Raw genomic sequence first — 16,911 nt, 5'->3', positions numbered from 1 at the left:
CTGGTATAGTAGCTAGTAGTGACAATGCACTGACAATTCTTTCTCCCTGTTCATTTCACTGGGTTATATTCCCCATAAATCCTAACTAAGAAGGGTGTCTTGCTTCCCTGTTCATTCCCCACTCTGTCATCGTGCTCGGGGTGCTGCAGTTACATATCTAGCCTGTCCGGACATCTGAATCTGGGGCCTGATTGGAATGTACCATCATAAACCCCCGAGTGGGTCCCGCAGCCCGCCTCGCTAGGGGAGCCAAATGCCAGGGCTCTAGATCATAACAACCATGATAGTGGTTTCCTATGACAGTGGGAACAGGGAGCTATTGAAGGGCCCTATAAAGGGCTCCATTCAGGCCCCTGGCAGTCCCTATGTGCCCCTAAATGCACCTGCGGCTGCTGCGGGGACCCGGAGACCAGAGAGAAGAGCGAGAGAGGGAGAGGAGAAAAATACAAAAAGAGAAAGAAAATGGCAAAAGGAGAGATAGATGGGGTTTAGCATGTGCAAAGCATCGCCGGAGGGAGGGACAGTCAGTCAGTCCGCTGGGGTTAGGAGAAGGAAACTGCCGCCAGAGCTGCTGGGATTTGGATAATAATTCAACCGGAGTGAATCATTTCCACTGTGGAATTCCCATTACAAATCTGTTGAAGCAGGCCGATGACCCGGGAGTGAGAGATCAGCGTCAAGCAGGAGAGCCTGATTACAAATGTCTCCATTAGCTTCCTCAGTAATGTCCACCCTCAGGATTAGTGGATGGCCTGTCGGCCTGTGTTTAACTCTAATAACCCTTCATTTAGGCAGTGTGGCTCCAATCCTAGGGCATCTACAATGGTCTGCACCTCTGCCATTGTTATAAAGGGGAGAGAAGAGGGCACAGGAGTTAGACATGGTTATGGTGGGAAGAAAACGCTACTGGTGAATGAGGGAGGAGGTCAAGGATTTGCTTTAGTTCTGCCAAAAATGTCTAAATGTTTACTCCAGAGTGGTTTAGTTCACACAGTTTGTACCACTTATGTACAGTGAATTTGACACATCGTTTGTGATACAACAGATCATTTTCATGAGTTTGTCTGCTCAAAGCTGTTTACCCAACCGTTGTGGAGACACCACACAACCGATATGGTTACGCAACATGTTGATGTTTCAGGTCGCATCTCCTGACAAAATGGGCGCTGTCACGACTCCTACCGAAGGTGGCTCCCCTTCCTGTTCGGGTGGCGCTCGGCGGTCGTCGTCACCGGCCTACTAGCTGCCACTGATCTTTTCCTCCCCCTCCTTGTCTGTTTATTAGTTACACCTGTTTTTAGTTAGGTTAATTAGTTGGGCTTTATTATCCAGCCGGGCCCGCCTGCTGGGTGTGCGGGATTGTTTTATGTGTACTCGTGTACACGCCTGTAAGTCACGGTTGTTCGTGTACGTGAGTTATTTTCGGGACTGTTTAGTTCCCCTGTGTTTTGGGGCATTTGTTTTGAGTGGCGTCGTTTTCACCTGTGTGGTGAATAAAGAAGTAGCGCTACTCTGAACTCTCTGTCTCCTGCGTCTGACTTCTTCCTCCACTACACCCCGGGCATTACAGGCACATCCTTTTCTATAGTCACTTGAAAATAAATGTCAGTACCATAACGTTCCCTGTGATTTACGTGGATGGCAGGCTGTTATTTTTTTTATCACTTGACATTAATATAAAACTTCTACTTAATTCAAAGTGCACAATTGAATTCATGAAAGGAAACCCCAATGAGTTACCAGTGTAGTTACTGTGTGTAATCACACAAATGCATAACAATATTCTAGGCAACTACATGTTACCTTCATGTACAGCATGACCTCCAAAATCTCTGTATAGCAGTCAGACTGATGATTAATAGGGACACCCATAGGTGCAGAATAATCACAGAGTGGGCACCGGGGTTCTGAGGTGTCGGCCCCAGCGTGCCCCTCTTGCTCTCTCTCTCTCTCGCTGTGCATGCAGCTCCTCTAAAAGCACCGCTATTCTAGGAGCAAGGTAACAATCAACATGGCCAAGATCATTAGCCTTAGTTTTCCCTGCGGGCCAGACACAGAAAATAACTTTCCCTTATTCCTGGCATCTGCAGATACTGGGGTAAATGAAGACATACAGCCCCCAGGTCCAGCGGCTGGCTCAAGGTAACCTCTGCTGTCTGTGCACATTTACTAATGCCGGCTGCAAGGGGCCCAGATAAATAATATGCCACTGAGGTAATGCCCCTGATATAAATAAATAAATAGGCCCATTTCATTTCCAAGAGTGAATTTATGGAGGCGAAATTTACTTTCAGATTTTTCACAACTAATTTTCTTGTTTTTTTCTTGCGTGATGACACTTCTCGCCTCACTTCTCTGTTTGGGTTGCACGAGCGATAGACCACCAGGGACTAAGCAGCGCACAGGAAAGAGACATGCTACACTTTAGAAATATGCATGAAAACCTGTATTGAAATTGAGCGTAGAAAAAAACATGTTCTGAAGGGAGATGAACGAGTTGAGTTCTCTTCATTATACAGTTTTGAAGGGAAACATTTTTTTGTGCTATGACAATAATTGTTTCCCAAAATATGCTAAATCACTAAAGATTAGCAAAAAATATACAAATACTGAGCTATATTGGAGCATCTTAGAGTAAAATAACCGACATGTACGTGTTTCCACAGAGGGGTCATATTAGTGTGTAGCCCAAACTGTTCGGACACTACAGACAGAAGCTGGCAGATCGGCTGTACCGGCTTCAGACAAGTCCCAAGACGCTTGTGGGGGTCGTAGAGCAAAACGGAGAACACCATCGTGTTACTGAGAGTATCATCTGTCCATAGATGGGTCATAATAGTTTGGACTCTATATTTGATATTGTGAGAAGACCGATTTTCCGGATGTCTCATGGTCTGACAAACACCACTCTAGATATGTCACCTTTCACTGCAGATGACTAAGTGTGACATAGGCGGATGCGGTTGATTGCATATCCAATGCAAAAAAACATATCTCTAGCTTAAACTGACAGATTTTATGGGGATTTTTTTACTATGCTAATTAGACTTCCACGGGGGCTCAGACATCGACCTTAGTGGCTTTCATTGGGGTTCAAGTAATAACTTTGGACATGACTGTATGAGACGATTTGCCAAGCGTTGCACACCATGATCCACAGTTAAATCAGACTCTCTGTAATCAATGAGACACGCTACACTGGCCGCAGAAGTAGCATGTCAGTGAAGCTAGTGTCATTTTACGCTTCAAGACAATTTCAAGTGTTTCTACACGTCTCTAAAGTAGTCTCAACTGATAAAGTGGCTTGTGCTTCTAATTTCTGCCTCTGTTAGCTGCTTCTGGTGTAGCAGGCTAAAAACAATGCTAACAACAATGCTAACAACAATGCTAACGGAAGGTAAATGCGACACGTGCAGCTCACTTGTCAGAGTGGGAATCCAACAAAATGAGCAAGTCTTATCTGTCAACACAAAGTAATGGTGAAATATTATGATATCTCAAAGAACCATACTTACACTTGATAAATACTTCATTAACTACTTTAAGAGGAACCATGAGGTTTCTGAGCTTGGTCTTGTCCAGACCAATATGGCCTCCTGAGGTTTACCAATCAAGTTGCTTACTGAGACCTGCAGAGAAATGTTCAACAAATGCAATTAGTTATGCCATTATTCCAATTTTGACATCAAAATGTCAAGAAACTACAGTAACATGGCATGATGAAAGAGTTATTATATGCTTATGCTATGACCAATTAGATCTAGCCTCTTTGGAGAGGCAGCGGGTTGATACATTTTTTAAAGGTGCATACTGGAGATGTGCGCATTATAACCGCTAAGATAGCTGAAGTGACAGCCAACATGGAGCACAGGGCTGAGAGAGGGATTGCATGGATCTCTGTCTTCTTCTGCTCTATCCTCTCTCTCTCGCGCTCTCTCTATCTGACAGCAGCATAGCTCCTTTGGGAGGTAATTAGGAAAACCTCAACAGAGACACACACAGCAGCTGCTGAAAAAAGGCTCTCAACATTTTTCTCTCTCCCTCCATATTACAAGAATGGAGGGAAGGGAGGTGCAGGGGGGTGCAGGGGAACTTTGAGGTCCTCTTTGGGGAATGGTGTAAAAAATGCAGCTTTTGTACTCCAAACTTTTAGGTGGGGAGGTTCTGATGCAACTTTTGACTAACTTGTTCTTGCACTGTTTGTGCGAGAAGTAGGTAGCGATTGATGTTTTTGAAGTAATGTGATGGAAGGCTAGGGAGATAAATAGCAAAGGAATTAACAGGAACAGTATTCCCGTTGAGGAGATGCCGGCGATTGATGGCCAGGTTCTGTAGCACGCTAAGGATGGATAGATGGCCATGCTGATGGAGATAGTGAGGATGAATGAATGGTTAGTCCATGGTACAGAGAGGATGGATGGATGCTCATATGATGTGCCACAGTAACGAGGTGCAGAGGATGGATGATGCCAATAGAAGTCAGTGACTACCCTTTCCCCGCCCTTGTGGGCTTCCAAATGGGCAGGGGAAACATGTATAGATACCATACCATCTACAGTACTACTGTGTAGCGTATTACTAAATGTAATGCAACCTGCTCTTACAAAACCAGACACACAGCAAATGTACCCTTTCCTCAGAGTTAGATACAGTACAACACCTGTTGTGTTCAACAAAAATCCCCACATTTTTGTTCTAGGCTATGCATCCCCATAACATGAAATCACTACTAAATCAGCAACTCAGAAATGCATTCATAATCAAATTGTACAATAGCTGCGCTTTGTTGATGACAACTGAGAAGCTAAATAACTAAAACTGCATTACTCCAATAAGCCTACCGTTGGTATTATATACCGAATCCATAAAAAACACAAATATTGCAGCGGAGACAGGAGGCAAAAACAAAGGATGGAACATGTCAAGGAAAGAGAAAGCAAGACAAAGGGGAATCTGAGGAGTTTTTTAGTGATTTATGGAAAGATGTCTGCACGCATCGTTTGCATCGGAGGACCACACACGGGGACATACTGTACGAGCAGCAAAGTGATGTATTGTCTTTCCTGGTTATTAGATGGGAACTGTGATACACCAATTCTTGCTTTGTAGTACCTACAGATTAAACATGATAGAGTCTTAAAGGAGGTCTTAAAGGAGGTCTTAAAGGAGGTCTGGGTAAGGCCAAAATGTCAGTGTGCTAACTTCAATTCATTATTTTCAATTATGCTTTCAGTTACAAATGTAAAATATATGTCAACAATCCTTCCTCCAAAGGACCCTTCTATGGATTARATTTTGTAAAAATGTTTTGTGTTCTAGTTTCATGAGGAATCACCCATTAGTGAGATGAAAGCAGCCTTTAGTCACCGTGTGTATTGGGGACCTGTCACGCCCTGACCATAGTTTGCTTTGTATGTTTATATGTTTTGTTTGGTCAGGGTGTGATCTGAGTGGGCATTCTATGTTGTATGTCTAGTTTGTCTATTTCTATGTGTTTGGCCTGATATGGTTCTCAATCAGAGGCAGGTGTTTGTCATTGTCTCTGATTGGGAAACATATTTAGGTAGCCTGTTTTGTATTGTGGGTTGTGGGTGATTGTTCCTGTTTCTTTTTGTATGTCACCATATGGGACTGTTGCGGTTTCGGTCGTTTGTCCGTTTATTGTTTTGTTCTTTGTTTTCAAGTTTTCTAATTAAAATGGATAATCATCACGCTGCATTTTGGTCCTCCGATCCTTCTTACTACTCCTCCTCAGATGAGGAGGACGACGATCGTGACAGGACCGCAGTTCTCCTGTTGCTTTAATTTAACAGGTTAGCTTTTTAGAGAGGCGTTAATAATCCACAGCTTTTKATTTTCCACTTAAGTCAGTGGAAACCAAAGGTGGACAGCGAAAAATGGAGGACGTGAGTCTTGTTGATAATGTTGACACAACAGAGCACAGTGGGGCCAAAACATTAATCTCATCACCAAACAATAAAGGCTCCCACGAGCATGTTCAAAGTAGTGATATGGCTCCGTCGGGGAATACAGTCAGGCACAGGTGAGTTTACTAGGTCTCAAGTATTTATTCATAAGGCTCTGGGGAGAGGAGAGGAACCAGGAAGAATAAACAGCTTCACAAGTGTTTTTGTTAGCTCAATAGAGACCTACAGTACATACAGATGGCTAATGCTTTCGCCTTGAAAACAGAGCTAAAATATACTTTTTTATCACAATCATATAAAATAACCCAATTCAATGCAACCATTAGGACTTGTGAGACTACATGAGACTTATAGCTCTGCCTGAAGTGGTTGGGAGTATATTATGTGTAGTCAGATATACATTTAATTTAAAGGCTCAACTCAACTCAATAGACACAAACCAATGTATGGTTTGTAAATAACTAATATTAATTTACAAGACTCGATAAGTTGCAAAAACAAACCCTTCTGACACACAAAACTCTTAATAGCTCCATAGTCATACAACTGACAGAGAGTTTTGCTTTCTCTATAGAGATTACTGAAACGGTCACAGGAATAGATGGAATTATTAGGATGAGGATAATAAATTCAGAGCGCGGGTCTCAACCCCCTGCAGGGGCTTCAGTATGTTGATCATATAAATGGAAAAGTCCCCTGAAAACAGGAAAAAGGTCAACCTGGCGGGGCACTGTCTGCAAAATATGAAAATCRTCAATCTGTGATTACAATCACAACGCACCGTCTTCTTCACATCTCCCACTGCCTGTGGCCAATTATCACCTGTAGCCTTCATTACAAAGCATGATGCACTGTACAAATAAATAAAAATACGCCTTGCGGCGTGTGGTCGAATATGTTATATGATTTGTGATGATAGGAAATGACACTTCATTCTATTGGCATGTTATTGTTGTTCTGTTGTTGTTGTTGTTGTTGTTGTGTGTTGTAAATCTCAATGGCCTGTAACATGTCCGCATGTATACATCACCAAACTTGCTTATGGTTTTATTGTACTGATTTACTGAAATCAGTCTATTGGGCAATCAGCATCACTCTTGTCTATATCTCTGTGTGTTTTCTGCAGTGAATATGCCCACAAACACGTAAACAGCACTTTAACACAATAATGTCAATGATACAACTACAGCAGACAAAAAAAACGAACTCCCTTCCATGCATCCACCAAAGTGATCTACAAACGCAGGTTCCCTTCATTGTTTTAACCCCACTTGACTCTTTTGTTCACGAAGAGCAAAGGTTACAATGAGCAAAACTGGCAGGAAAGACTTTAGCTAATAGCAACACGAATCTGCTCTCTCTGGGTAGATAGAGGCTATGACTTAAATATTAAACTCTTAACTAGCTTTGCTCTTACTTAGCCCTCTGGTGTGATAGCGGGCGAGTAAGTAGTTTATACTGCTGGGTGACCCGAGCCGCCCTGGAAGTTCTGAGAGCCTGTGCGCTATAGTCAAAAGTTCAAAAACAGAATAGCCAATCACAGTAGTGCTACGCTTTGTGTTTTTTCGAGATGGAACTGATGCACTTCCACTGCTACGTCCAGTGTAACCTATTGAGCAGTTTCGACCAATCAAAATGAACCTAAAATCTCAACCTGTTGAAGGAGGCCATGCCCACCATAAAGCATTGTCTTGGTGAGCATTGTCTTGGTGACTGTGCAGTTATTTATTCAGAAACAGAACACATAGCTGAGCCAATGAGGAGAGCTAATGTAGGTCCTACAGAGTGTAGAGGTGAGAAGATCAGGACTGGGATGATCTGGACTGGTCTTCTGGGCAATGTTGTCTTTAGGACCGCTCCTAGACCAGTGTTATTAGACTCCAAACCCAGTAATCCAGGCATTGAGAGGCAGTGGAGTGAGAGGAGGTAATCAAAGACCTCTGTGGGTGGAGGGGATCCATGATGATAAGGAGGAGAACCAGAAAATGCCCTGTAGATGGACCGAAATAGAGAAATACATTAGGCCCCCCATCTCAGCTGTTCTCCAGTCAGTCTGGGCCTGCTCTCTCTTTCTCTCTACCCCCACTCTCTCTTTTCTCTCTCTCTCTCTCTGTCATTCTTTCTCTTTTTCTTTCTTTCTTTCTTTCTTTCTTTCTTTCTTTCTTTCTTTCTTTCTCTTCTCTTACTATACTTAAACTATTCTACATCTCTATATACACATTATACTACTACTACCTTATACACCTCCTATTACACTATCATACTACCACCTAACCTACTCTCTCTCTCTCTCTCTCTCTCTCTCTCTCCTCTCTCTCCTCTCTCTCTCTCTCTCTCATCTCTCTCTCTCTTCATTGTGAAATAAGGATAGCCTACGGGGCTTCCTTCCTGCTTTACTGCAGCTCACTGATAACTATTTAATATATAAACTTTGGACCCTGTCTTTCAAAGATAATTCGTAATAATCCAAATAACTTCACAGATCTTCATTGTAAAAGGTTTAAACACTGTTTCCCATGCTTGTTCAATAACCATAAACAATTAATGAACATGCACCTGTGGAACGGTTGTTAGACCACTAACAGCTTACAGACGGTAGGCAATTAAGGTCACAGTTATGAAAACTTAGGACACTAAAAAAAGGCCTTCTACTGACTCTGAAAAAACACCAAAGGAAAGATGCACAGTGTCCCTGCTCATCTGTTGTAACGTGCCTTAGGCATGCTGCAAGGAGGCATGAGGACTGCAGATGTGGCCAGGGCAATAAATTGCAATGTCTGTACTGTGAGACACCTAAGACAGCGCTACAGGGAGACAGGACAGACAGCTGATTGTCCTCGCAGTGGCAGACCACGTGTAACAACACCTGCATAGGATCGCACATCCGACATCACACCTGCGGGACAGGTACAGGATGGCAACAACAAACTGCACGAGTTACACCAGGAACGCACAATCCCTCCATCAGTGCTCAGACTGTCCGCAATAGGCTGAGAGAGGCTGGACTGAGGCTTGTAGGCCTGTTGTAAGGTAGGTCCTCACCAGACATCACCGGCAACAACGTCGCCTATGGGCATAAAACCCACCGTCGCTGGACCAGACAGGACTGGCAAAAAGTGCTCTTCACTGACGAGTCACGGTTTTGTCTCACAAGGGGTGATGGTCGGATTCACGTTTATCGTCGAAGGAATGAGCGTTACACCGAGGCCTGTACTCAATATTTAGGTGGACGGTCCGTCATGGTCTGGGGCGGTGTGTCACAGCATCATCGACGACTGAGATTGTTGTCATTGCAGGCAATGAAGTGATACCCTTCCTGCAGGCTCATCCTGACATGACCCTCCAGCATGACAATGCCACCCACCATACTGCTCATTCTGTGCGTGATTTTGCCTGCAAGAGGAACGTCAGTGTTCTGCCATGGCCAGCAAAGAGCCCGCATCTCAATCGGATAAGCTTGTCTGGGACCTGTTGATCGGAGGGTGAGGGCTAGGCCATTCCCCCACGAAATGTCTGGGAACTTGCAGGTGCTTGGTGGAAGAGTGGGGTAACATCTCACAGCAAGAACTGGCAAAATCTGGGGCAGTCCATGAGGAGGAGATGCACTGCAGTACTTAATGCAGCTGGTGGCCACACCAGATACTGACTGTTACTTTTCATTTTGAACCCCCCCTTGTTCAGGGACACATTATTCCATTTCTGTTAGTCACATGTTTGTGGAACTTGTTCTGTTTATGTCTCACGTGTCTCAATCCTGTTATGTTTATACAAATTTTTACACATGTTAAGTTTGCTGAAAATTAAACGCAGTTGACAGTGAAGAGGACGTTTCTTTTTTTGCTGAGTTTACATTGAACGTCCACAGGGCAGAACCAATACCTTGAAGAGGCTAGTCCCCGACTGAAATGAGTTGACTATGAAATGTGGACAAAAGGTTGCCAGTCAGTGTACTGTACATATCAATAATCACTAACATCGATGTTTGATAAGGCGAAATAATGCCTTGGTCCCTAGTGCAGATAGGGTGTGATAAAAACTATAGTGATAAAACTATTTTAACGCTGGACGAGTTAGGAAGTTTTATTACTGCAAATGAATTACTTCCAAATGGACTAGCAGATTTACTGTAATCTTTGCCATGCTGTTACTGAAGAATAGCCAAATTATTCATAAAGTCTGATCAACATTGTGAGAGCACAGTCATCATAATATGTTATTCCTGGAGTCTATGTTCAGTGTTGGAGCGAATATGGGCATCTGATCTAAGTTTGGGATTTCAAGCTCTCCTAGAATGATTGCCACTGAAAAGGAGAGAGAGAGAGAGAGAGAGAGAGAGAGAGAGAGAGAGAGGAGATCGAGAGGAGAGAGAGGAGACGGGAGAGGAGAGAGAGAGGAGACTCGGAGGAGAGAGAGAGAGAGGAGAGGAGAGAGGAGAGAGGATGGAGAGAGCGGAGAGAGAAGGGGAGAGGAGAGAGAGACGAGAGAGGAGGGAGAGAGAGAGAGGAGGCCGGAGGAGAGGAGAGGGAGGAGAGGAGAGAGGAGAGAACGGAGTGAGGAGAGAGGCGAGAGGATCGAGAGACCGACGGAGAGGAGGGAGAGAGGACGAAGAGAGAGAGAGAGAGAGAGAGAGAGAGATGAGAGAGAGATGAAAGAGAGAGAGAGAGAGAGAAAGAGAGAGATCCGAAGAGGAGAGAGAGAAAGGACGAGAGAGCAGGAGAGAGAGAGAAGACGAGAGACGAGAGAGAGAGAGCAGAGAGAGGAGAGAGAGAGAGAGAGAGAGAGAGAGAGAGAGAGAGAGAGAGACGAGAGAGAGACGACGAGAGACAGAGAGCGACGACAGACGAGAGAGAGATGAGACGAAGTGTGTACACCTACACAACACGGTAGTATCAGTTATTTCACAGTGTTGTCCATGGCACTTAGTAAAGTCATGTACTTGCATGATATTATTGCTGCTCTTTTGTATGCACAAAAAGAGAAGACAGTTCATGCTAACATTATACAGTTTAGGACCAAGAGGTTTCAAAAACCCATAATGACTTCTCTTAGTATGATTTTGTCAATAGTGAGTCATTCGTTCACACGTGACTTGTTCTAATTGTACTCCTGTAATCCTTAACAATGAATCGTAAGGTTTATGTGTGAAAAGGAGTCTTTAACATGCCTAGTTATATAAGATATATATATACAGTACAGGACAAAATGCATATTTGTATTTTTCAAAAGGTAGTACAATGTATCCTTTAACTTAGACACAMTACACAGATGTGCTCAGTGGTCCCAGTGCAGAACATGGGGATATGTGAAACTTAATCCTCAGCTGGAGGAATCCCCATTTGCGCCAGCTATTAACTAGCTTTTTGGGTCCCACTGACTGGTAGAACACTTCAGAAGGGTCAGTCATGTGTGCTAGCAAGGCAGAGTTCCTGGGTTCAAGCCTGGGTGTGAGCCAAATCAGGAGGAAGTGGTACTCGCTAAGCAGCAGCGTGACATTCTTAACACCAAAAACTATGGTCGATGATGTGTAACCTGCCCGGCTTGGCCCTATAGTATGAATCAAGCTTGTAATTGGCAAATTATTTGCTTTACCTGAAATTATTGCTTAACCTGAAAAGGCCATGGCGGTGCACCTCATTGTCGCTTTCGTTCTCCCTCGGACCCCACGGCATCGCACAGCTCTCCCGGTGACAGACGTCCATTAGTCAATCGCTCCAAAATGTTTTGTCACTTGCAGATTGGACTGTAAATAATTGAAGACAGCAATCTGTCGTAATACATCAGTGTTGACTCAAATGGCTTGATAGAAGCAATAAACTATATTCTCTTGTGACAGTCCTTTGTGGATTAGCTAGCTAGTTTAGGGCTGTTTGATCCATATAGCCTAGATTAGAAACCAAGTGGCTTTGCACTCAATCATATGCAAACGTAGGGCTAAGAAATATATTAATTGGAGTGAAGACTCAGGTTTCTATTCAATCGCAACTTTCCCCTGCTTTACATTTTCACTTTGTTTGACACTTTAAGTATTATTTTGCAGATTTTCATGATTCCAATTGTGTGTACTCTTGATGAGACAAAACACATGTTGTTCTTGACTTATTCTAGAAACCCAGGAGACATTAAAAAAAAAACATTCACATGTTATTTAGCAGACACTCTTATCCAGAGCAACATACAGTAATGAGTGCACACATGTTCATACTTTCTTTAATCTCCATACTGGGTCCCCGTAGGAATCAAACCCACAACCCTGGAATTGCACCATGCTCTACCAACTGAGCCACATGGGACTGAGCCACAAGCATAGCCATAACTTTGTTGATACAGGTCAATGACCACATATTCTTTGATATTCACAGATTGGGGATAACCCTAYGCCAGTCTCAGTCATCCCTGCACCTTTTCTCACCATGCACAACAGAACCCTGGCCATCATAGCCAATAGTCAAAAGTGGACAGAGTATACACCGAGACAAGCTGCAAACTAATCAACTCTGACTGGAGTGTCTGGGCTGGCAGTGGAACCTCTTTTGACGGGCACAGGTTGCAGCGGGTACTTCATCTTGCCGCACTAAAGCATCTCGCTGGCAGCTGTTGGCATGTGCTATCCACCTCATTGATCCAAGTGTCTGTGTGGGGCTGCATAATTCTGTTTAATGTATGAGGAGCGAGGGGCTCAGAGATTGTCAGAGGGAGTAGAAACTGATCTGCCCTGCCTCATACTAATGCCGTGTGGCAGCCCTCCCTGAGGGGACTGGGGGGAGAGGAAACCAGGGCAGGCAGCGGGAGGACTCACTCTGCCCATGCACATTCATCAAAGAGGGGCTGGAGAGAGGGATTACGCCCTGGTGGTGGAAGACCATGTCTCCAGGTGATACCCAATTTACAAAGGCCTTTTTAAAAATGAAAGTAAAGTCAGACCTTTGTGTGTGTCAGGTGAGCAGTTGAAGTGGTTGACTGTTGGTCAATCCAGAATCCAGAATAATATTAAAAGTATGAATGAAATGGAAATGTTGTTTGCACAAGCAGTAACACACTTCATTTTCTTTCGGGGGAATTTATATAAAATTCAAGGGCAGTGTGAGGACCGTACGATTTACAGAATATGATGGCAAAGTAAACCTCACAAGGCAGGCTAAAAGACTGGAGTGGCTTTTCTCCTCAGGACAGCATGTGGTGAATGTTGAAATCCACTCGAAGGTGAATAATGTCAGTAGGGCCTATTCATTTCATGCATTAATATTGAAATTAATTAAAACAAACATGGGTAGAGCCATCAAGCTAGCATTAACTGTACTATTAACAGCTGACTGCTTTATCAGTTTTTTGTTTAAAATCAAAGGCAGACAGAGAAAAGCAAATTATATTTGTGTCTATCACATTCTCTTAAAGGGATACTTCGGGATTTTGGCAACGATGCCCTTTGTCTACATCCCTAGAGTCAGATGAACTCGTGGAAACCATTTTTATTTTATTTTATTTAAAAAATGGACTTCCAGACATAGACTTCCAGACATTGCGCTAAAGCTAGTTAACATTTGCGCTAGCGGTAGTTAGCAACTTCCTTCAAACTGCACGCAAAGACATGGTATCCACTAATTCATCTGACTGGGGAAGTACTGTAGATAAAGAGCCTCATTGCCAAAATCCTGATGTATCCTTTTAACCCATAAACTACTGTTTATTGATTATTAAGGCATTCCGTACTCAGGGAATACTTTAATAAAATGTGAAAGTACTGTAAATAAACTGATAATACAGGTGAAAACCCTAAAGCAAAAACAACAACCTAATTAATGATTTATTGCACTACATTTAAGCAATAAGGCCAGAGGGGGTGTGATATATGGCCAATAGCCCTTAGCCGTGATATATTGGCCATATATCACAAATCCCAGAGGTGCCTTATTGCTATTATAAACAACTTACCAATGTAATTAGAGCAGTAAAAATACATGTTTTTTCATACCCATGGTATACGGTCTGATATACCACGGCTTTCAGCCAATCAGCATTCAGGTCTCGAACCACACAGTTTATAATATCCAATAAGTCATTTTACATTAGGGATGTTGAATATATTTAATATGTAGAGTTATAGAAATAAACTGATGAGTTATACTGTATGTACGTGTGATTGAATTAGACAGACAGACAGATGCAGGCAAGCAGGCAGGCAGGAAGAGCAAACTTCAGGGTAAGTAGGTAGACTGACAACCCCCCTGGGTGCTTTGCATAGACTGGTTTGGTTTGAGAGAAATCTGGGAGGAAATTAGCTTATGAGGCTTATGAGGCAATGAGGCTCTTTATCTACAGTACTTCTCCAGAGTAGGTACTACTCCCCAGCTAGCACAGTGGATCTGGGCCGATTCCGACTGAGAGTTGGGGCACTCGGCTGAGAGTCAGACTCGGCCGACGTCATGTGGGCCGCCTTCGGCAGTATTACTTATGGCTAGGATGTTGGGATTGAGCTCGGGCCGATTCCGGTGTGAGTTATCTGCCCCAAATGTATTACTTGGGGCTTGGGCCGATGCGGGTGAGTGTTATCTGGCCCAAATGTATTACTTGAAGCTCGGGCCGATTGGGGCTACTCTCTAACAGATTATATACACTACCGTTCAAAAGTTTGGGGTCACTTAGAAATGTCCTTGTTTTTGAAAGTACTAATTTTTTGTCCATTAAAATAACATACAATTTATCAGAAATACAGTGTAGACATTGTTAATGTTGTAAATGACTATTGTAGCTGGAAACAGCTTATTTTTTATGGAATATATACATAGACTGATGCGTTTCAGAAGAAGGTTKATTGTTTCTGGCCATTTTGAGCCCATAATCGAACCCACAAATGCTGATGCTTCGGATACTCAAATAGTCTAAAGTCCAGTTTTATTGCTTCTTTTACTTCTTGTCAATAGGGGGGCGCTGTTTTCACTTGCCCAATCGTGCCCAATTTAAACGGCCTCGTACTCTATTCTAGATCATACAATATGCATATTATTATTACTATTGGATAGAAAACACTCTCAAGTTTCTAAAACTGTTTGAATTATATCTGTGAGTAAAACAGAACTCATTTTGCAGCAAACTTCCATACAGGAAGTGAAAAATCTGAAAACGAGGCTCTGTTTCAGGGCCTGCCTATTCAATTGCCTTATATTTATCGATATGCATGCACTTKAWACGCCTTCCACTAGATGTCAACAGGCAGTGGAAGGTGGAATGGGGTGTCTAGCTTGATCTGAGGTCGAACAAGAGCTTTTGGAGTGACAGGTCAGCCATTTTGTCAGTTTTCCAAGGCGCACGAAGGAGCTCCACATTGTCTTCTGAAAAGCGGTCGGTATACACGGCYAATATCTCCGGCTCTGATTTTATTTGATACATTTGATAATAACATCATAAAGTAGGTTTTTTCAACCGAGTTTTATCAGTTTATTCAACGTTTATTGGGACTTTTGGAGTTTTCCGTTCTTTGCGCCAAGAGAGGATGGGAATGTTAGTAACCTTGGCTAGCATTGTGGCGCGAATTCGACAGAAGAAATGGACATTCTAAAACCAAACAACGATTTATTCTGGACCAAGGACTCCTTGTACAACATTCTGATGGAAGCTCAGCAAAAGTAAGAAAAAATGTATGATGTTATTTCGTATTTCTGTGTAAAATATTGACTCCTATTCTCTGCCGTGTTGGTGAGTGCTGTCTCACAATAACGCAAGCTGTATGTTATGGTAAAGTTATTTTTTTAAATCTAACACAGCGGTTGCATTAAGAACCAGTGTATCTTTCATTTGCCATACCACAAGTATTTTTATGTAAAGTTTATGATGAGTTCTTTGGTCAGATTAGGTGAGTGTCCAAAATATCTCCGGACATTCTGGGAAAATGTTGCTACATTTTCACAATGTATAACCACGATTGCAGCGCTAAATATGCAAATTTTCGAACAAAACATAAGTGTATTGTATAACATGATGTTATAAGACTGTCATCTGATGAAGTTGTCCAAAGGTTAGGGATTAATTTTATATATTTTGCTGGTTTTTGCGAAAGCTACCTTTGCGGTGAATAAATGCGTTTGTGTGTTTGGCTATTGTGGTAAGCTAATATAATTCTACATTGTGTTTTCGCTGTAAAACACTTAAAAAATCMGAAATATTGGCTGGATTCACAAGATGTTTATCTTTCATTTGCTYTACACCATGTATTTTTCATAAATGTTTTATGATGAGTATTTATGTATTTCACGTTGCTCTCTGTAATTATTCTGGCTGCTTCGGTGCTATTTGTGATGGTAGCTGCAATGTAAAACTATGATTTATACCTCAAATATGCAATTTTTTCGAACAAAACATAAATGTATTGTATAACATGTTATAAGACTGTCATCTGATGAAGTTGTTTCTTGGTTAGTGACTAATTATATCTCTATTTTGTCGGTTTTGTGAAAGCTACCTATGCGGTGGAAACATGCGGAAACATGGAAATATGCGGTTGTGTGTTTGGCTATTGTGATTAGCTAATAGATATACATATTGTGTTTTCGCTGTAAAACATTTAAAAATCGGAAATGATGGCTGGATTCACAAGATGTTTATCTTTCATTTGCTGTATTGGACTTGTGATTTCATGAAAATTATATTATATGATATCCCTGTCCCGTTAGGCTAGGCTATGCTAGTCAGCTTTTTTGATGAGGAGGATCCCGGATCCGGGATGGATATTAAGTAAAGGTTTTAATCAGAAGAACAGTTTTCAGCTGTGCTAACAGAATTGCAAAAGGGTTTTCTAATGATAAATTAGCCTTTTAAAATGATAAACTTGGATTAGCTAACACAACGTGCCATTGGAACACAGGAGTGATGGTTGCTGATAATGGGCCTCTGTATGCCTACTGTATGTAGATATTCCATAAAAAATCTATCTGCCGTTTCCAGCTACAATAGTCATTTACAACATTAACAATGTCTACACTGTATTTCTGAT

Source organism: Salvelinus sp. IW2-2015, linkage group LG17 (assembly GCF_002910315.2).
Source record: "Salvelinus sp. IW2-2015 linkage group LG17, ASM291031v2, whole genome shotgun sequence".
In the NCBI taxonomy this organism is placed as follows: Eukaryota; Metazoa; Chordata; class Actinopteri; order Salmoniformes; family Salmonidae; genus Salvelinus; species Salvelinus sp. IW2-2015.
Note: the sequence above shows the minus strand (reverse complement) of the source record.